Source organism: Lepisosteus oculatus, chromosome 14, assembly GCF_040954835.1.
Source record: "Lepisosteus oculatus isolate fLepOcu1 chromosome 14, fLepOcu1.hap2, whole genome shotgun sequence".
Lineage (NCBI taxonomy): Eukaryota > Metazoa > Chordata > Actinopteri > Semionotiformes > Lepisosteidae > Lepisosteus > Lepisosteus oculatus.
Window position 1 is genome coordinate 2,860,658 of NC_090709.1, and position 21,898 is coordinate 2,882,555.

The window sequence follows — 21,898 nt, forward strand, 5'->3', positions numbered from 1 at the left end:
TGGCAGTGGCAGGCCGACTTGGTGGATATGAGAGAACACCACGCGTTCAACGACGGTTTCTGTTACATCTTAATGTGTATAGACATGCTGTCTAAATACGCTTGGGCTGTGGTTGCTTATATGCTGCAGAAGCCGTGTCTCCAAAACAGCCGGGGTGCAAGCACACACACACACTGTCTGCGTAAAGTCTCACGGAAAGAAATCGCAGGGCAAACACCAGGTGAAATGTGAACCGCTTTATTTCAACAGTGGGGTTTCAAACACAGAAACAGCGCAGCAGCACTTTTTACACAAGTTACAGACTCCAGTTTGCAAGTATGTGAAATGTGAACCGCTTTATTTCAACAGGGGTTTTCAAACAGTGAAACAACGCAGCACACATGCATTACCGGCTCCTGTTTGCATTCAACAATTAAATGTTGGTGCGGAAAATTAGTTCGGTACGCGTAACCACCACCCCCACACTGCTGAGAAACTTAGAGGCATCTGAAAAAGCATTCATAACCCCCTTCCGCTCACCGTGTCTAAAGCCATGCGAACCACACTGGGCGATCCGATCGAGCAGGGCAAAAATATTTGCCTGTGTAACCAGCGGGATAGTGTTACCACAGGTTCTGTGCAAAACACGCTGTATTTTGGAATACACACTGTAGAACCCCCCAGGCTTCCTTTTCTGATCTGAAAACATCAGATCTGTAATAATTTCACTCAAGTTCTCGACATACGCATCTATCTCTTTAACAAATTTAAGGACATTAGCATTCGACTCTTTGTTTTGCATATCAAGCTTTGTAGAGAGAAGTGTGTAAAGCAATCTTAGTAAGAATTCAGACGTATACATTCGAAATTCTTCATTCTTCGGTCGATGGCACACCCGGGTCTGTAAAACAGAGTGAAATCTGTATTCACATTTTACATAGATCTTTTTTTTGCGTCTGTAAAAATAAGAATAGTGTTTCTTTTGCAACACATCAAAAGTCACGTCTACTAATTTTTCATCCAGCTGTTCAAGGGTGGCGTGTACATGCTCGTATGGGGAGTGGTCCTCAATTATATTTTTTAGCAACTGTTTTATGCCCCGCTCAGTGTCATTTGTAATGGTGTACGAACCCAGACACCGGGCGGTGTACAGAACAACCGATAAAATTCGGGCTAAACTGAGAGACTTATAAATTTCTAAAGCGGCAAACGTCACATCTTCAAACCCATCTGTGTAGCCGACAGACAGACATGTGTGGCCCCGCTGCCCAGGATGGTCAATCAAACAGGCCGGGCAGTCATCAACCAGGACCCCCTTTAAACAGTGTTTGAAGATGCAATAAACTACTGCTTTCACAATCTGGGGCATAACATCGGGTTCATTAGGGACAGGGGCATCAGCTTTATTAACATTTGGGCGAACACACAAGCATAGACACGAGACATTCACATGTGTCGGTAGGCTGAAGATTGACCCGTCCACATCCTCTTTATTCTATTAAAGGAAAAAGAAAAGGAAGGCTTAACAAAATAGACATGCTTTGCACCTAAAATACCGAGCATTTACACTTTTGAGCTAAGGTTTTTCGTTAATATTTACCATTTGTAGCGTGGTATCATCGCTAGCACCCGGCTGTTCTTCAACATCTGGTACCCCAGCTCAACTCACACCCCCGCCGCTGTCACAGGGTTCAGAGGGTGGTTTCGGGTTTTGCTAAAAAGAAGACCAAGTATTAAAATGACATACGCTAAGCACCGATACAACAATTCCACGAGCCGAAAAATATTTTAGCCGCCTACCTCTTCACTTTGTAGAGTAGCGGACCCCGTTGTTTCTCCACACAAAGAAGCCATCTCAGCAGCTCTGTGGTGTCTGACAGCTCCAAGCACGCACTGCGACCCTGTCAGGTCGGAGCGTTTAAGAATATGCGCCAATGGTGTAACACGCCTACATTACAAGACATTTTACAATTGGTTGTGATGACCCCCCCCCGATTTATCGAGAGCGAAAAGTATTCGCATATCAGTTTATAAGTTTTAAAGTATAAACACACAACGCAAACACAAATGATGTGTTTCACCCGAAAAGAAATTTTAAACACGCAGGGTTGGTCTTAAAGTTTTTAAAATAACGTAATAAGACACAGTTTATTTTTAATAACACATTCGCGACAGCTTTTTCGAAAGTTTGGGATAAATTTCCACACAGCGCCAGCATAAAAGTCTTTAAGGTGTTAACAGACAACAAATGGTGGGGTGTTGTTCTACAGACTGTAACGGATTGTTCTTAAAGTTTTAAAATTGTTTCCCGGTAGAGATGATTTGTGATGATATTGGAGACGGGGTGTGGGGAGGGGTTAGTTACAGGCTCCGGAATGCCGAGTGGGGGGGGGTTACAGGCTCCGGAATGCCAAGGGGGTGCTAAAATTGACACCAGTGAAAGTTTACAAACATTTTAAATTCATGTAAAGTTTTCTAATTTACAAGCACCACATGTGTTTCACGCAAAAATGTTCTTAACAGCGCAGCGCGGAAAAATAAAACCTCAAAACGTCAAGCTTGGTTTGTGAACACGTCCCTATAAAGAATAAAGATACATAATAAAAAACATTTTGCTTGATAATATTCTTAGCGGTCTGTTGGTGAATCAAACAAAGACATCGCGGTACGTTTTCACCACGTTTTAACAGCTATGAAATTTTAGACACCGTTGTATGTCTTAAAATAATATAGATTTTAACATTATAACGGTCTAAAACGTTTTCTAAAATGCTTCTTAAAATAATTTCTACAGACCAGTACGTGCACCCCCCAACGATACCTAAGATTAATGGTTTTATGGGGGGACCATGTGTGTTTCTTAGAAGAGAATGTTTAGCGGCTTGAGTATAAGTACCAGCGGTTTAACAGGCGAAGTTTAAGCTGCATTCCAATTCCTACAGTCTCACGTTATCGCCTAACTCGTCAGAATGGACCACGCCGATCAATTGCAACAGTCTGAAGATAGTCTGTTTACAGAATTAGAACTGTTCGACTTGATAGACGAAGCCGCGGATTCCACGAATTTCAGCGGTATGTATATCTGGCTTATTGTGAGACAATTACAACGTCGCGGTGCATGTCTCGTGTTAGCTATAGTTACAAAACGTTGTATAATATTTGTATACTAGGTAATATTGAATGAATATAATGGAATTACCGGGGATTGGGGCCGTAATGTGGTCGTGACTGTGTGTATCCATTCATTTCCAATAGCCCCGAAAACCACGGGTGTAAAAAGACCAGTTACGGCGCAACCCAACACTGGTGAGTAATTACGACAATGTTTTGAATAACGCTTTACGCCCATGTGAGTCTTAAAGACACAGGGGTATATACGCCGCACCAAAACGCGTATGTGTCTATTCCACAGACGCGGGCGAGGGGACAAGGCGCTACACATTTAAAAAAATCCGTTTGGGGTTTGCATTACCAACCCAAAACCTTGTGGTGACACAGGCCGATGTTCACATCATACCAGACGGTGCGGTGGATATTATCAGAGCGCCTGAGAGAAGAGGTTGGTATTATATAAAACATTCTTTTAGCCTGGTCATTTAAACGTGTCTATAATAAAAATACATACCGTTTTTCTATATTTTTCACTAATGGTATTTTCCCACTCCGTGCAGACCCCGGACCTTCAAAAAATAAACTGCGGCGCGCCAACAAGTTAACTGGGGCATCGAGCTCAAAACGGCTGAAACCAACAAGCAAAGGTTAATATAATTTAAGCGTGGTCAAGATGTGTTATGATCCACTTACGGTAAACGTTACTTCTTTTGTTAGGATGTTAATTCGCTGAAAGATCCTACTTCGCGGAGTTTTCTGTTTGGGGGTGTTAAAAAACCTTATTTTAAAACTGCCTAGCTTTTAAAGTTAAAAGCGACTGGTGTGTGCGAGGGTCTACAGGCCGTTAGCACGCCGCTTGACCCAGTAGCGCCACCACCGACGTCAAGGAAACCGGTGTAACAACATGGCCGGGTATCTTGCTCCATTCACCCACAGCCCTTTGTGTAAGGATGCACCATATGCGTGGCGTTTTTATCATAGTTATCGTAGTTTTCTGACTTTGACAGTTTAGATTTCATTGATTGTTGTGTTGAAAAGCCTTTTATTTTTATCACAGTGTTGTTTTCAGATTTTGAGATGTGGAGCATTGGCGTGGTAATAAAAAGTCTTATTTTTTCACACAGCATCTGTATCGACGCGCGGTGAAACAAATGCGGTGGAAACGTCGGAACCCAAGGTGGTGACTGCATCCGAGACGACTGTTAAGACGTCGACCAAAGCCAGACATGTCAAGCCTGCGGAGCGAAATAATAACGCGCCTAAAGACTTGGTGTTGGGTGATGTGCTAGATTCCGTGCGCGGTATTACACAGACACTAACAACGGCGATCACTAGTGAGGTGACCAAAAAACGAGCTTTAGAGCGTCTAAGAGCGGTTTTAGCCGGTGTACAGACCTTGTTTCCAAAACTGATCCAGGTTTTCACCGCTAACCTCTTAGATATAATTTCTAAAGAGGATGCCGATCTAACCTCTGGATTTCAGAACCTGTTGATGCTATTTCATGCTTCATCGGTGCAAATCCCCGGTGATAAATGACTAAACATGCGGTCTAAAAAGTGCTTAAAAGACCAACCGCTTGCCAACCGCAAGCTTTTGTACATAAATACAAGAATTAAACTGGCAAAAGCATGTTTGTTGCGTTGTCAAAGATTCAGAGCGAGGCATCAGATTTCCCAAGGGTCGCCCGAGCCACGCAATGAAAATGCAGTGGTAGAAAATAACTTAAGGCCCGAGGTTGTTGTGGCAGAACAGGATGGTGGTAACCCAGAACCGGTTGTACTGAACGATCTGAATCAGGTTGGTGGCGGTGCCGGGGTGAATAGAGACCCCATGGTTTTCCTGGAGTGTATACGTCGTTATAACAGGTCTTATAATAATTTTAAGAGCAACAGAGCACCATGAAGAATTTCGTTTTGTTAATCTCGACAGAATAACCTCGTATGTACAGGCTATAGACGCTGTGCATGGTGCAGTCCAGAGAATATTGGATGAACTTTCTCCAAACATCGGGGCGAATGATTTTGTACAGCTGCGTTTGACAGCGGGTGGTTTTAACAAACCCTTGTTCTCACACAGGAGACACCCCGGAGAATTAAATGCGGCCGATTTTTTAAGCCACATCTCGGACCTCTTACAGAGCCACACAGAGGTTCTCACCGATGACACCCTCCGCTTAGTGGTGACGATAGTTAGGAATATGCAGGGGGGTGCCCGCCGAAGATTTAAATCCGTTCTGTACAGCCGGGTAATTGCGCAGAAAAAAGCGCACCTTATCGACTTACATTACACGGGCGGTAATCTGTGTTTCGCCGGGAGTGTGTACGGTTTGTTGAATGAGGGTTGTACCGACGGGGAAATGTTACAGGGTGCTAAACGAATGCACAAAGAGTTGGGTTTTCCAGAGAATCGGAAAATTAGTTTGTCAGACATTACCGCTTTTGAAAAACATTTAAAGGTGGTTATTAAAATTTTGTACCACGACCAGGGTGATTGGAAATATTTTACAACGGGACCCACACCACCAAATTCTAAAATACTTTTTGTTCTACTGCATGAAGAGCATTTTTATGGGGTTTTAAATATTAAAGCTTTTGTGGGGGCGGCGTATTTTTGCACTAACTGCCACGCAGCGTATAGCCACAAGAACGCACACGCCTGTGTTAAAGCTTGTAAAACCTGTTTAGATCCCCAGTGTTGCGAAATTGATGCTGAAATTCAGAATTGCCCGGCCTGTAAGGTTTTTTGTCGTAGCTCACAGTGTTTGGCGAGACACTTGCGGAATGCAACGGGTGTGAGTAAGTGTGAGCGCAGTGTCTTTTGTGAGAAATGTGGGGTTTATAACCTCGCAAGTCACAAATGTAAAGAGAAACTGTGCTCGCGTTGTAACAACGTGATCGACACCCCGGACACACATTTGTGCTACATACCACCTTTGGACAACCCCAAAATTTCAAACAAGTACATTTTTTTCGACTTTGAATGCATGCAGGAAACGGGGACCCACATACCAAATTACGTCCACGCCCTTCATATTGACAATAAACGCAGCTGGGAATTTTATGGTGAAACTTGTCTAAAGGATTTTGTGTGTAAATTTATTGATAGACGTTTCAAAAACCATACGTTCATATCGCACAATGGCAAGGGATATGACAATTACCTAGTGATCAGGCAGTTGTTAGCTGAAAAGATGGACGTTGAACTAATTAATCAGGGTGGTAAGATAATGTGTATGACCGTAAAAGCTCTGAACATCCGATTTATCGATTCTTTAAACTTTCTGCCTATGAAATTAAGCAAACTGCCGGCCGCCATGGGGTTCCCCGGGTGTAAGGGTCATTTTCCACACTTGATGAACACTGCAGAAAACCAAAATTATGTCGGACCGATGCCTCCGCCTGAACTTTACGGCGTTAACTACATGCTGCCGAGCGAGAAAGCAGAGTTTTTGGTTTGGTATGAAGAATGCCGGGGAAGTGTGTTTAACTTACAGAGAGAGTTGAAACGTTACTGCCAGTTGGATGTGGCAATTCTAAGAGAAGGCTGTATCAGGTTTCGGGACGAGGTCATGAATATGACCAGACAGACACGCGTGACTGAGTCAGGGGCCGCCTGCGTTGTCTGCATCGACCCCTTTCAGATTGTGACCATCGCTAGTGTCTGCATGGCCATGTTCAGACTTATGTTTTTACAGGAAGAGACGATTGCGTTGCTACCCCATGACAATTACCACCGCCAGCAAAAGCGATTTTCTACACCCAGCATTCAATGGCTTATTCATCACCAGCAGCCATATCACCCTGCAACTCACAACTGGCAACCCACTGAAGCTAAGCAGGTGTGAGCCTGGTCAGTACCTGGATGGGAGACCTCCTGGGAAAAACTAAGGTTGCTGCTGGAAGAGGTGTTAGTGGGGCCAGCAGGGGGCGCTCACCCTGCGGTCCATGTGGGTCCTAATGCCCCAGTATAGTGACGGGGACACTATACTGTAAACAGGCGCCGTCCTTCGGATGAGACGTAAAACCGAGGTCCTGACTCTCTGTGGTCATTAAAAATCCCAGGGCGCTTCTCGAAAAGAGTAGGGGTGTAACCCCGGTGTCCTGGCCAAATTTCCCCCCTGGCCTTTACTCCATCATGGCCTCCTAATAATCCCCCTCTATGAATTGGCTACATTACTCTGCTCTCCTCCCCACGGATAGCTGATGTGTGGTGAGCGTTCTGGCGCACTATGGCTGCCGTCGCATCATCCAGGTGGATGCTGCACATTGGTGGTGGTGGAGGGGAGTCCCCATTACCTGTAAAGCGCTTTGAGTGGAGTGTCCAGAAAAGCGCTATATAAGTGTAAGCAATTATTAATTATTATTATTATGTACATCGAACACACAGAGCCGTTAAAATCCAACACGCGTTAACCACGGCCGGTGAGTTCAAGGTTGGCCCATATTTTCTGGATGGTTATGCTGTAATTGACGGCGTGCCGACAGCCTTTGAGTTCAACGGTTGCTTTTTTCACGGTTGTAGCGTTTGTTATTGTGAAAACGATTTTAATCAGCTGACAAACACTACTTTTGGTTGGTTGTACAGAAAGACGATGGTGAAAATTAATTTTCTCAAAATGAGAGGTTTTAAAGTGCGTGTTTTGTGGGAGCACGAGTTCAGAGACACGCTTGTTAAAAATGGGGGTTTGGCTAAATTTCTAACAGCCGCACAATTACCAGAGCCTCTGCAACCTCGCGAGTCGCTTTTTGGGGGGAGAACAAATGCGATTTGTTTGCATTACACAGCGCAGCCGGGTGAAAAAATTCATTACTATGATTTCACCAGTCTGTATCCGTTTGTGAACAAAACTAAAAAATACCCACTGGGCCACCCCCGAATAATATATAACAACTTTGAAGATTTAAAACGGTATTTCGGTTTAGCGAAGGTGAAAGTTTACCCACCCAGACGTTTGTACTTTCCAGTTCTTCCAACCAAAATTGACAAAAAACTGTTTTTCACGTTGTGTCGTACGTGTGCTGAAACAAAACAGACCACCCCCTGTGAGCACGGTGATGAAGATCGCGCCTTGACTGGTGTCTGGTGCACCCCCGAATTACAGAAGGCCTTAGACCTGGGGTATAGAGTGTGTAAAATTTACGAAATTTGGCATTTCGAAAAGGCCTCACACGATCTTTTTACCGACTACATCAAACTGCATCTGAAAGGGAAGCAGGAAGCTTCGGGGTTTCCAGAGTGGTGTACAGATGTTGCGAAACAACAAAGATATATCGGCGAATATTATGAAAAAGAGGGTGTCCGGCTGGACCCCGGCAACATTAAAAAGAATCCGGCCAAAAGACAGCTTTCAAAAATTGCCTTGAACAGTTTGTGGGGCAAGTATGGGCAAAGAGACAATTTACCACAGACCACCATTGTGAGAAACCCCGATGAATTGTTCAGGTACTTATTTACGCCATATCATGAGGTGTCAGCCTGCGAGTTTATCGATGAAAACACAGCCTGTGTTACGTGGAAACACACTAAACACCACTATACGGGCCATTCAAACACTAACATTTTCATCCCTAGCTTTACAACCGCCTATGCCCGCTTGGAGTTATACAATCTGCTAAATGCTTTGCAAGGCCGTTGTCTCTACCATGACACAGATTCTGTTATCTTTGTGAGCCGGGAGGGTGAGTGGAATCCGGAACTGGGCGACTACTTGGGTGAGCTGACCAGCGAAATCGATGCTGGTCAACACATCACCGAGTTTGTGTCAACAGGACCCAAGTCGTACGGGTACAAACTGTCTGGAGGGAAAGCCTGTTTAAAGGTAAAAGGCATTACGCTCAATGTGAACAATTGTGAAAAAGTTAACTTTGAGAGTCTGCGGGACTTGGTTTTTGACTATGGCGTTAACCCTTATGCAGAGTGCCGGGAATTTAAACACATTTCTATTCAACAGCCGATGATCGTGCGTGTTAAAAAGGATTGGCGCATTGAGACCCGGACCTTAAAGAAAACCCAGAAGGTGGTGTACGACAAGTGGGTGCTGCAAGAAAATTTGACATCGTTGCCCTACGGATACTAACACGATCGATGTCAGGTTAAAACACCCTTTTTCGTGCATTTTGTCCGGACCCTCGAATTGTGGTAAAAGTTATTTTATAAAACAGCTCTTGGAGAGCGGTGATACCGTTATGACTCGTAAACCCGAAAACATAGTCTGGTGTTACAGCTGCTGGCAACCTCTATACGACGAGTTGCTTGTGAAATTTCCATACATTCAGTTTATAGAAGGACTACCGACGTCGTTTTCCGACGACCAGCTACTGCCGCCGGGTAGAGTAAATTTGATTATAGTGGATGATTTGATGGAGTCTGCGTGTGAAAATAATGAGATAGAAAAAGCTTTTACCAAATACGTACACCACCGAAACCTCAGCATCATGTATATCGTCCAAAATGTGTTTTGTCAAGGCCGGAAAAGTAGAACCATCGCGTTAAATACAAAGTACATGGTGCTGTTTAAAAACCCTAGAAATAAACTACAGATTACAACCCTGTCCCGGCAGATGTACCCCGGTAAAGCCCAATTTTTTTTGGAAGCGTTCGATGACGCTACTAAAAAACCTTTCGGTTACTTGTTGGTGGATTTAAATGCCGACACCCCAGATGACTATCGCTTGCGAACAGGTCTTTTCCCCCCAGATGTACCCACGGCTTATGTGTTTAAAAAATCTAAAAGTCGGTGATCTCACAACCACCGACTCAGTCGAAAAAACATGTTCAGGGCGTCGTCATGTCTTCACGCGTTCGGAGAAACCTGACTCTCTTAAATTTTCTGGTAAAAGCCACCCCCAAACAGCGGAAAGCTATTCTCTGCGGGGCTACAAATGATCTTGTACAGGCCATAGCTGAAATCGCCTTGAATACCTTGAAAGGGAACATACCGTTATCTGCTAAGCAGTTTGGGACCCTGAAGAGAAAGCGTAAGCTTATAAAGACTTTGAGTCGAAAGGGTCTTTCTCTTAAAAAAAAAGAGACTCTTGGTGAACCAGTCCGGTGGTTTTATCGGGGCCCTGTTGAGTATTGCAGTACCACTGATTACGGGGCTTCTACAACGTCGATAATGGAGCACGCTGAAAAAATGTACCTGGTACCTCAGAAACAGCTCGATCGACTCCGAGAGCGGTCTGGGTTCGAAAGCGATGTAAGAAAAATAACCGCCCGTCGGCTGGATGATGAAATGCGTGACATTCTGCAGAACGCGCATCTGGCCGAATATGAAAAAGTGAAATTGTACAGCCAGGTGTTGCAACGGTATTTGACATTAGTACGCCAGGAGACTTCCGAAAAGGGGACTTTAACCGTTGTACTACCGGAAAATGCACCCACCGAACTATCACGTACGTTCGCACAACCGCCGTCATCGAGCGAGGCTGACTTTGGGTATATTTTGGACAGCGTGTCTCAGAGGTTCCGGAGAAATGCCGAGATATTGTTAAAGACCATGGCCCGCAATGAACCACTAATAGCCTGGAATGAAAAGGGGGAATTTGTGTACAAGGGGGCACCCGTTGAGGGCTCTCACATGATTGATCTTGTCAGGGCTCTCACGCAGCAGCAAGCAGTTGCTGGCGGTAAGAAGCCAAAAGGTTGGGATGTGTTCATGGAGGCTATGGCTGAAATCAACGTGCCGGGCACCTTGCTAGCCAATGCTGGTAACCGAGAGCTACTTGAAAAACTCAAGGCTGCCCCGCCGGGGTGTGCCGTGTCGGCCAAAACTTTAAAACAACCGGTAGAGTTGTCGACGGTCGACCCGGTCTCTAAGATAACCGCTGAAAGGAGACGATCATTAATACCTAGACCCACATGGCTGTCTTTGTAGCATTTTTTTCTCTGGGTCTGTGTGTTTGTGTTAAATGACTTGAAATGTATATTAAAAAGCGTGCGCAATATGTTTAAAAATGGTTTGTCTGTAACGTGTATTAAAAAAAGCTTGAGCGCCGTAACAGCGAATGTATAATAAAAATATTGTGTTGATTTTCATTCATGTTTTGTGTTCTTTTTTAATAATAACCACACAGACGTCGAAATGGTTCGATTTCATTTTTATTTTAGACGATCGATTAACATTTATGACATGTTTTAAATTGTCGTAAACACCCGCATAATTGAACATTCGTATTTTCAAAGGGCTTGAAAGGGTACAGGAGTCTCCGTCTCACACGACGTCGGTTTTTCAGAAACATTTCCACCATGCGGTCATTCTGGATTGCATCCGTAGAATAAAGTTCTAAAATGTTTCTAAAAGATAAACCTTTACATCTATGGTATAGAAAAAAGACGCAGTGTAGACCGCAGGTCACTGCAAAAGAATCTTGCAATTGTCTGTTATTGTAAAATATGGAGTTAGCATTTCTGTTTAAGAAATCAATAATGTTCTTGGGAAAGAAAAGGCTTCGGGTGAAAATCCGTAGGAGTCGAAAAATTCTGCGCCCTCGTCGTCGGGTAAGTAAATAGCCAGCCAGTGTTCACCGGGGCGGTCGTGTGGGTGAGTATTAACTATTAAACTCAGAGGGCGCCGCGCCAGTCTCTCGCTCGGTAGGGCATCACTGGGGAACACGCCTAGAAAACTGTCTCGGGTGTAGCGGTCTCGGGTTAGAATGTCTTCCAGCTGTTTGGTGTTCATCTTTATGTGCAGGTTGTGTGGTCTCCCAGTGCTTTTTAGCTGAAGTCGTAAATGACTTGACGTCTCATATCCAGGTCTATCACGTTGTCGAACAGCGCGTACACAACCATGTTAACTGTAGTGGGTAGCGGGGTCGCGAAGCGTATTTCAGCTCTCAGATTACCCGTTTTGATAAGTGAATAATGTCCTGTGCACTCGTCGTCGGGGCTGAGGTTGAAAGCGAACAATGTGTAACCGCGCGCGTACTCCTCGCGGTCCACCAGAACTGGTTTGTCTTTCAGACGCTTCCCAGCTGTTTCCACCAGATTAAAATATTCACGGACGCAATGTCCATTCTGGAAGTCTGGTTGAAGCGGTTTAGTGGGGATTTGTTCCCCGTCCGCGTAGAGAGCCAGAAAGTTAACGTTGTAGTGTTTAAAATTGAAGGGGTTTTGGGTAAAACTGCCGCTGAATGCCGCGTTGTCCACAAACCCCAAAATGACCACTTTGGGTAACTGCCCGAGAAAGAGGTTTTCTTGGTTACACACACGGCTCCCTGCTGGCAGGCTGAAGACTTTCATCTGTACGCGGTCTATGGGGTATTTAGCGTTGGCCATCAGGAGTGCTTCGGCGTGTCCCAGTCTGACCCCGGGTGACACTCTGACTCTTTTCACAAACAAAGATGCAGAGAGTATGCTCAGTTTGTGTTCTCCGGCGTTGTTCATTAAGCAGAAAGCATCTCTGTTTCGCGTCAGTTATATTTTCAGGTCTACGCCATTCAGTAGTAGTTTGTCCTGAAAAAACAGGTCGGCGTGAATGTGACCCAGGAGCTCCAGTTTTCGGCTTTGCGCCGTGTATGATGCTCTTTTTCGGAACCCCTGATTGGGACCATCCAAAATTGTGGACTCGTGTTCCCCGGCTGTGTCTTTGTAAAAGAGACCTGTTGAATACTGCGTCACTGTAGTTCAGGACCGACTCAATAAAGGCTTTGTAAGGATAGCAGTTGTTGCTCTGGCTGATCAATCGGTCTCCTACGGTGATGTCAACCTGGCTGAAGATGGCAGCGATGGGATAGTTCACCAGGCTCACACGGGCTGCCGCATCAATGTCCCGACCGTCTGCTTCCGTTATTTTACAGGTCAAATAGAGCAGCGTGTTGTTTAAATCTAAATAATCTTCACCGTTGCCTGCGACGTAGAACTCCAGAGGTGCGTTTTCCGTGAGGGCCGTGAGGGGTGGAACTTCTATGTAAAAACTTTTCTCGACGCTTGTTTGGGTAGGTGCTAATTGAAATATGTCCAGCTCCGACTTGGCGCATTCTGCAGACCAGCCGTGAACAAAAGCCATGTTTAAAATATGTCTCGTTTCGTATCGCATTGATTGCGGTGTGTCACGCTCTTCTTGGTCGACCTGAAGCTTCTATGAGTTGCCTGTCTGCGCTTAGCCGTTCTTTTATCAGGTTTCGGCGGCCCCCGACGGTGGGATGATGACGTCTGTCTTTTTCTACTGACACCCCTGCGGATGTATGCGAGACCCGAACCTTCCTGCTGATGTGCAGCCACCTTAGACATGACCGCGCTTGTAACGTTGCCGACCACGTCTTTGGCGATGTTTTTAGCTGCCGATGCCATGTGCGGCTTAGCTATTTCAAACCCGCGTTTCAGAAAAGGCACGGCTTTTCTAAATAGCGCTCTGAAAATACCCCCGATACCAGCGCCGTACTGAACCGGTAGCCCTGAAAATCCTGGTAATCCATAACCAGCCTGTTGTTTGTAGTAGTGCGTATACAGAGAAGGATCCCCGTAGCTCTTGATGACCGTCATCCTTTTAGATGTTTGACGCTTTCACAGGTCTGAAATGCAGCTTGACGATGACCTTTCCAAATGCAAATGACACGTGTTCGTTTTGATCCGTCTTTATTTCAATAGTGATGTTGTTAAAATGGTCGATGCTCACCGGCACGTAATGGGGTTTGTCGTACAATACTGTGACGAATTCACCATCCACGCCTCTGAAGGGCACACAACGCAAAAGCGGTGCGTAGACGTCGCCTACTAACTGGTGTTCTATGATATCGGTGTATATATACATGGTGTTAAATCCGCCAGTCATATCGACGGGGTGCGGTGATTTTACACCCGCGACACCCGAATTGAAACCCAACATCCGCGCTAGGCGATTACGCAGCTGCATAACAAACCGTTTATCACTAACAATTCTTACCGACCGGCTAATGGGGTTGTATTTAAGACTTACAGCCGTTAACTTGGATTTTTCAGCAGCCCGTTTCATTTCATGCAAGAGCTGCTCGATGTTGCCGTAGTACCCTCTCGGTAAGGTACAGGTCCAGATAGTCTTGAGCTCCTCGCTGATGAACAGAAAAACTTCGTCTTCATCAAAAGTATTTAGTGTATTCGGATAGTGTAGTTCGACCAGGCCCACTTCCCAGCCCCCGTCCAGGTCAATCGCCTTTGCCAGATGCTCTGTGAAGCAGGCGTTAGTGTTCTTTGGAAACATCTTTGAGGATGAATTACTGGCCAGCGTCACATAGAAACCATTGGGGTTCATTTTTCACCACCTTTATATGTCTCGGACCTCAGAAGCCTTCACCCAACTATTGAATTTATCGCTCCAGCCACGCCACTTTACCAAAAGCTGTTTGTTTTTGCCACGACCCCTGTTTGCTAAAATCGTTTGGATGCAGTAGACGTTCTCAACATCCGGGTTTATCTTCTGTAGCTCTTCGGCATAGAAGGAACCCTTAATATCGTCGCCTGCGTAGTCCTGCAGTTTGTAATAGGGTCTCAGAGCCGCGGACCGCTCTTTGACAATGAAAATTTCATCTGTGAAGGTCTGCTCATATCCCTTCTCAAACACTCCCTTTATTTTGGACACCCGCACGCGATCACCCACATTAAATGAAAACTTTGACGGTTTTCTCTTAAAGTGCGCGTCATAGACCGTTCTCCACACCTCAAGGGAGTTGTCGGGCGTAACAGAAGCCGGGGTTCGTTTAATAGTCGTGTGGTAACTATGGTTATAAGCGTAAATAAGATCTGAAAGGACGTTGATATAACGAAAGGTGTTTTTGTGTGTCAGGTACCTCCACATTTTTGTTTTAATAGTTCTGTTAAACCTCTCGACCACACTAGCCTTCACATCGCTGGCCGTAACAAAATGTTCAATATTCTCACGTTTGAGAAAATTTTGGAAGGTCCTGTTAAGAAATTCTTTACCCTCGTCCGTTTGTAGCTTTTTAGGAGCACGCCCCTCTTGCAGTATATTTCGGAAAGCGCCTGTCACGGCCCCACCAGTCTTGGTTTTCAGTGGCACGGCCCAAGCGTATTTAGACAGCATGTCTATACACATTAAGATGTAACAGAAACCGTCGTTGAACGCGTGGTGTTCTCTCATGTCCACCAAGTCGGCCTGCCACTGCCAGTCCATTTCGGACACCAGCGTCCTGTTTCTCTTAAAACGTACGCGCGCCGGCTTGTGCAGCGTATAAGCAGCCTGGCCGGACAGCCACTCGACCACCCGGCCGCGGCTGGCGCCGCGCACACCCCGGGATCTTGCGGCCCGCAACAGACCCCCTGCGCCGCCGTAACTGCCCGATTTCCTAGGGTTATAATAGAGCGCACTCAACCCCGCGGCAGACATGCTCCCCATTCCAAACCAATACACACTCGCACACACCCAGGGATGCGCCGGCTGGGGGCTTTGGGACCCCGAGGCGCCGGGGCGACCGACCGGTGTGGGGTTCAGACCCACACCATTGGCTCCTGAGGGGGCGGGACATGCACAAATAACAACATGCCATTGGATGGCTGGGGGGCGGGACAACCAAACACCGCAGACGACCATTGGATGGAAAAGGGGGCGTGGTACCTGTCAAAAGTTTGACGAAAGGTGTCGCTTTATACTACTAGCCTGATTATGATGAAAAAACACATATAATTAAACACGCGTTTGTGATTTAAATCAGAACACGATTTAAATCAATATAAATGTTTATATTGTAACGCATACTGTCCAGCCTCCATTTCTCTATAAAATTTGCTCTGTTACACACACACACACAATAGAAGCAGGAAGTAGAAGCAGGGACCGTTGTCAGAAGGGAAGAAGGTGACTATTCATTGTTATCAAAAATGACTTAGAATCGATCATGTTGCGATATTTTGAAATATAAAAGTCAATTGATTGTCCATAATATCGCTATTCTATTTTTTGAGGAAATGTTTGTTAAAAGAAAAGTCCAGCACCAGCTGGATTCGAACACACAACCTGCCAGCTGTTAGCCATTCAAAGTGCGCGGTACAGACACGTACCACAGGTAATTGGCTGTGGTATTGCGTATCATGACGCAAGATGACGCGGTACGCGATTGGTTGACCGACAGGGGCACTCGTGGTCCGTTGGTCTGTCATAGAAAGACTTACTGTAAACGTCTTTACTGTGCCCGTTGTAGATATTGAATTTTACCACTGAAGGGAAATCTTAGTAGCTGAGCATAAAAAGAATAGGAGCATACTGTAACGCGTGTGAAGGCCATAAACGATATTAATTTTGGAACATAAACATACAGTATATAGCTGGTCTTGGTACTTTAAAGAAAAAAATACACACCAGTATTCCATTTCTTCCTAAACATTTTAAGCTTCGAAGTCTTTAACTAACGTGATAACGGAGTCAACAAGCATACTTTTAGAATTTGATTAAAAGGGAATATAATATGGAATCACGTATCTAAAGAATTTAATAACTGTATGATTATATTCGTGTACGAAAGAAAGGTTCTGAGGTTAGATTTAAATTGGCCCTGGTGTGTGTGTGTTTGTGTCTGTCTGTCCTGTGATGGACTGGCGCTATGTCCAGGGTGTATTCTGCCTTGTGTCCGTCGCTTACTGGGATAGGCTCCAAATCCTCTGTACTGGATAAAGAGATTAGAAATGGATGGAAGTAAAGGCACTGTGTGGATGGAACTATACACAGTGTTATAAAACCCACTATGAAATGGCAGCATCTCACTGAGAATAAAATATTTTATAGTGCTGGCCTAAGAAAACAGCCTTTCCACCTCTCTTCCACATCAGTATCCATACCTAGTTATTTAAAGTAATTGCCTCTAATTATAAACATCTTAATATGCTGGCTCTGTGGATCCGCATCAGCTATGTTTGCCCATTCTTTCAATTCATGTGCATCCAACACACAGTTCAACGCTAGCAACTACACAAAATCTAAAATACAATCCTCATTTCAGTATCTATGTAAACATACAGTCTGTTAACTTCATCATCTTCATCAAAAGTATGCCTAACCCCATTAGGAAGTGTTCTTGTTATCAGTGTATTCCTCAGCTATCCCAAAATTATCTTCTTCTTACCAACATCTCTAGTCTTTTATCCTGCAATAACAGCCAACACTTAAATCTCCAAAAGCTGCTTGTGTTAATTTCTTGAAATCACAAATATCATGTGTAAATACTGGCCATGTAATACTCTGCATTGTGGAATAATAGTTTTTTTTAAAGGGAACTAGAGAAACTAAGAACTAAGAAAGGCTGTTTTTTTCTAGAATTAATAAATGCACATCCTGTTCACTGGGGAAATTAAATCCACACTGAGCAATCTTCAATATGTTCAGAATATGACAGCAAGAGTCCTATCAGGGATGCATTACACCTGTTTTCAAGTCCTTGCATTGGTTATCTATCAGGTTTCGAGTCAACTTCAAAATCCTCATCCTCATTCAGTACCTACAGTATATGGCTTATTATCTGTCTACTCCCCACCTTTGTCCGTCTGACTCTGGTCTTCTAGCTGTCTTCAAGAACATCTACATTCTGTGGGTGACAGGGTCTTCTCTAGCTGCACCCCAGAGCTCTCAATTTGTATTCCAAGTGATATCAGTCACGTACCCTGAGTGCATTTAAATCTAACCTCAGAACCTTTCTTTTCAGAAGACTTAGTGTCTGTATTTGCTTCATTTTCTAATTTTGGTAGCACCTCTAACTGCATGTCTTTCTTATATGTATTTACTTAGTAATCTGCGGTCCTTTTATCTGTTTTTATATCTACTGTATTGCTTTGAGATGCCACTTTTAAAGGTGATATATAAAATAAAGTTTTTTATTATTGTTATAGAGAAACATGATCAGTTTTCCCTGGTTCAGATAAAAAGATCGAAAGCATACTAGTTTGTCACTCTTCTCATTCCCTTTGCTAAATAAGCTTTCATACTAATCTGATCAATCTAACTGCCTGTTTTCTGTGCTTTCTCTATCCTGCTAGATTTGCAATTATTCTGAAAATTTTCATCTTGAAATAACTCATTTCTAAATACCCTTTTCACTGTTAACATCTTGCAGCAACTCTGCGACAAAATATACACTTAGCACAGTTCATCCTGCTACCAACATTGAATAAAAAAATCTTATGATTTCTATATTTATGTCTTTATTTAGTGGTTTCATTAGTGACAAAGGCTAAACTTTCTTGGAAAAATGTCTTTTATGTGTTGCGGAGAAAACTGACTTGCTTTAACAAAGTATGTTTACAAATCCTTTCACCTGGCAGTTTACCTGAATGCCCAACTATCTGAGAAGCCCTCCATGAAACCATAGTTGCTATTAATTCATTTAGGGCTCACTGACAGAATTGCTGTTTTGTATGCATGCTAATTTCTGATTCCTCACTCTGTTTCATGTTTATAGATAAGACTATTGATCGCGAAGGGAAATTGATGTACATGTTTGCATGTTCTTTTGTAACATACACCTTTTTGTGATTTTTTTGTATATCTAAGCAAGTGTTCTTGCATCCCTCTTCTGCACTATAGGCATGGCTTTTTTTCTGTTTGCTCAATTTCTAAAACTTTTTGCTCATGTGCATTTTTGTATTTTTTACACCTCTAGCACTTTAACATCCTGAATTTTCATTTGCCTTAATTTGTAGAATTAATTTGAGTTTTAGCCTTAAAAATCTTAAGTTTTCACTATCTTTTGTTTCTTGTCCTACAACTGTAATTATTGATCACCGAATTATTGTACTTGACATGACTTCATTCAGCCTTTCCTGAACATCTATGACAGGCAGAGAGAGTGCTGTTTCTGGTGCGATCTTTTGCAGCTGACATTTCACTGTTTTAAACGAACAAGAAATTAGATTGCTCATAAATCACTTATTCTATATAAATACAGCGTAATTGCCCTCTGAAAATCCTCTTTTTCTTGTTCGTTTTAGAGACCTTGATCGAAACTGATTATATAATTATACGAATTACACGAATATAATTATATCTTATTAATTTCTTGAGATACGCGATTCTTTTAATACAGTCTTTGCTGTGCTCTAGAGGATCCTTGTGATATTTCGAGCTCTGGTTGAATGATAAGTGTCGCAGTTTAAATCATTTCCGTAGTTAGAAATTATGGAACGCTCTGTTAAAAGCAAGGGAGTTTTATGTCCGTTGCAGTTCTTTTGCAACATGAATATAATTATATCGTTATTAATTTCTTGAGATACGCAATTGCATATTATATTCCCTTTTAATCAAATTCTAAAAGTATGCTTGTTGACTCCGGTATCACGTTAGTTAAAGACTTCGATGCTTAAAATGTTTAGGGAGAAATGGAATACTGGTGTGTATGTTTTCTTTAAAGTACCGAGACCAGCCATATACTGTATGTTTAAGTTCCAAAATTAATATAGTTTATGGACTTCATACGCGTTGCAGTATGCTCCTATTCTTTTTATGCTCAGGCACTAAGATTTCCCTTCTGCTTTGTGTAAGGATGGTATCAAAAGCAATCTTAAGTGGTGAGAAAGCTGTGCTCAATGTATTTAAGGGACTTTCGAAACTCTGCCCCAAAGATTTTTCGCCCTGTTTCGTTGGTTAAACGCAATGATCACAAGCACCACCATGGTAACTGGGATGTGTAGTTTTTAATTCCGTTTGAATTATAACTGTACGTACTGTCTTCTTCGTCTCCGCTTTAAAGGTACCCCCGTGCTGGAAGAATTTGACCTCGGAATGTTTGCCCAGCGTACTGTTAAACCAACGCATTAGCATGTTAAAGCGATTCTATTGAGGGAGTAGCCCAGCTACCACTTAACACTGTACTTCCTACTTTGAATACCTTTGAAACCAGTTTAATTCGTCACAGCCAGCACTCCGGGAGAGAGGGGGTTGAGTAGTGGAGGCAGGCGAGATTTCCAGCGAAAGACACCTCCCCCTCAAAAACCCAGTAAGCAGTAATGCTTTAAGTTGAAAATTGAGGTAGATTTTGAGGATGATAAAGAGGGTAAACTGGGATGGGAGGAGGGTTTGATTTTGCATAAGGGTTTTGCATAAGGGGCAGAAGATTTCCCTTCTGCTTTGAGTAAGGGAATTGAGTGTAAGTAGAATTACCTTACACTCAATTTAAACACAAGCTGTCTTTCTGTATGAACCTCTAAGCTGGTTCATACAGAAAATGTAGAAATGCATTAGCCTGATTATGATTAAAAAACACATAATTAAACACGGTTTGCAATTTAAATCAGAACACGATTTAAATCAATATAAATGTTTATATTGTAACGCATACTGTCCAGCCTCCATTTCTCTATAAAAATTTACTCTGTTGCAAACACACACACAATAGAAGCAGGAACCACTGTCAGAAGGGAAGATATGTTCAAAATATCGCAAATATCGATCATGTTGCGATATTTTGAAATATAAAAGTCAATTGATTGTCCATAATATCGCTATTCTATTTTTTCGAAGAAATGTTTATTTAAAGAAAATTCCAGCACCAGCTGGATTTAAACACACAACCTGTTTGTTGTTAGTCACACACCTAGACCAGTAGGCTACAAGACAACTCGCATGAACAGGGAGGCGAAACAGCCTTACACAGCCCTGTCGCAGTACACGAATATAATCATACCGTTATTAAATTCTTTAGATACGCGATTCCATATTATATTCCCTATTAATCAAATTCTAAAAGTATGCTTGTTGACTCCGGTATCACGTTAGTTAAAGACTTCGAAGCTTAAAATGTTTAGGGAGAAATGGAATACTGGTGTGTATTTTTTTCTTTAAAGTACCAAGACCAGCTATGTACTGTATGTTTATGTTCCAAAATTAATATCGTTTATGGCCTTCACACGTGTTGCAGTATGCTCCTATTCTTTTTATGCTCAGCTACTAAGATTTCCCTTCAGTGGTAAAATTAGATATGAATATTCAATACTTAAACGCGCACAGTTAAGACATTAAATATACATATACATACTGTATACAGTACAGTTTGCATACGGTAATATGTTTATGTTCCTAAATCAATCTCTTTTATGAGCATGTGAAAGGCATGGTGAATCACTGTATTTTGCGTGATTGGAAACAAATGCGTGATTGCGAAATGCTGTGGTGTTACTTTTACAAAGACGGTCAATGAAAAAAAGAATGTTGACCAGGGCAATACTTTGAGTTTACACTTACAGCTTGTCCAAGGTCATTCATTATTAATACTATTAGTAATATCTTTGTTAAAGACTTTGATGGCGACAGCTCAAACATGAGAGGTTGAGCTTTATTAGCTCCACCTTGCGGAAATTCCGGATACTATTATTTTGCTTGTCGTATTATAGGAGAATTTACGGTAACTAGCGGTATTTACCGGTAACTCGCGGTATTTACCGGTAGCTTGCGGTAGACTGCGTACAGCGTACCGGAAAATAATGCGGTATCGCCCGCGCATTTTGAATGGCTGCATCTGTATACTTGCATAACAGGAAGATATTGTGTAAAACAATGTTTCATAGATTTTCACTATGAACCCTTAAGAACTCATTTAACCTTTTGTCTGCTGGAAATGTTAGAATGCCTGCTTTTTTGGGGGGAAGGAATTTTCCAAATTAACAAGTAATTATTAACATTTCCAAATATAAACACAATGATAATAAAATATTCATATATATTTTTTAAAGATGTGAGTTCTACAATACTGTTACAGTATTATACTGAATGTTATAGTCTGAAGAATCACCAAAGAACAATGTATCGATTTGGAAAAAGTTTTATTCCATGCTGAAAAGAGAAGAAAGGAAACACGACGTTTCATATGGGTGACCTGAAGAAAGCTCCACGGCCGA

General features: G+C 43.0%; 1 long non-coding RNA gene across 1 annotated transcript; it reads right to left on the bottom strand.

Annotated features, from left to right (window-relative positions):
* Positions 1–242: 242 nt before the first annotated feature.
* Positions 243–3,243, bottom strand: LOC138242694 (uncharacterized). The gene is made up of 4 exons (XR_011191655.1): positions 3,179–3,243; positions 1,780–1,880; positions 1,580–1,693; positions 243–880 (listed from the first exon to the last, which is right to left on the bottom strand). It is a non-coding gene; the product is annotated as an uncharacterized lncRNA (long non-coding RNA).
* Between the last annotated feature and the right edge of the window lie 18,655 nt (positions 3,244–21,898).